We start from the raw sequence: 941 nt of genomic DNA on the forward strand, positions 1-941 counted from the left end.
TAAGTCATGTATTTTTTATGAGTCTGCACCTGTGGATTGTTGCAGTAAGTCTGGGCTACGGACGCGGACGAGGCACGCGACCTGATGCAGCGTAGCATGACTTAGGAAGCCATTGCTCAGACAGAGCGCGGGACAGACGGCAATAAACTCCGCTGTGTGGAAGCCAGTCGGAGGAGAGAGAGGGAAAATCAAGCAGAAGATGTTTATTCAATGCATTGTAAAAAAAAAAAAAAAAAATGCCCTTTTTCTCCCGGCTGGCAAATGTGCCTGGAGAGTTACTGCTGATTCATCATGAAAAGGCGGCGCCGGTGTGATGCAAACAGGGGAACCGGGCATTAGTCACCTGGTTCTTTTGGACCTTGATGGGAAGCCTGTGGTTGTGAGGCTCCGGGTCCGCAGGGTGGGGTCCCGCTTTGATGCTGTTGGAGGCTCAGATAGTTCTGATGGCCTGGCCTGGGAATTTGAAGATATGGGCACACTGGGCTCTTCCAGGAGCTACCCTGTTGGTGTCACTGTGTGTCCCGGGGGTGTGCTGAGAGGCCTGAGATGTGGGTGCGGAAGTTCTCTCAGAGACGGGGTCTGTGCTTTGCAGGTGAGTGGGCGCACCTGTGTGTCCACTGTTTTCCCTCCCGGCAGGATGTGAGTGACAGCAACTTCTTTTTTTTTTTTTTTTTTTTTGTATTTTTCTGAAGCTGGAAACGGGGAGAGACAGTCAGACAGACTCCCGCATGCGCCCGACCGGGATCCACCCAGCATGCCCACCAGGGGCGACGCTCTGCCCACCAGGGGGCGATGCTCTGCCCCTCCGGGGCGTCGCTCTGCCGCGACCAGAGCCACTCTAGCGCCTGGGGCAGAGGCCAAGGAGCCATCCCCAGCACCTGGGCCATCTTTGCTCCAATGGAGCCTTGGCTGCGAGAGGGGAAGAGAGAGACAGAGAGGAA

Source organism: Saccopteryx bilineata, chromosome 6 (genome assembly GCF_036850765.1).
Source record: "Saccopteryx bilineata isolate mSacBil1 chromosome 6, mSacBil1_pri_phased_curated, whole genome shotgun sequence".
NCBI classification, from domain to species: Eukaryota; Metazoa; Chordata; class Mammalia; order Chiroptera; family Emballonuridae; genus Saccopteryx; species Saccopteryx bilineata.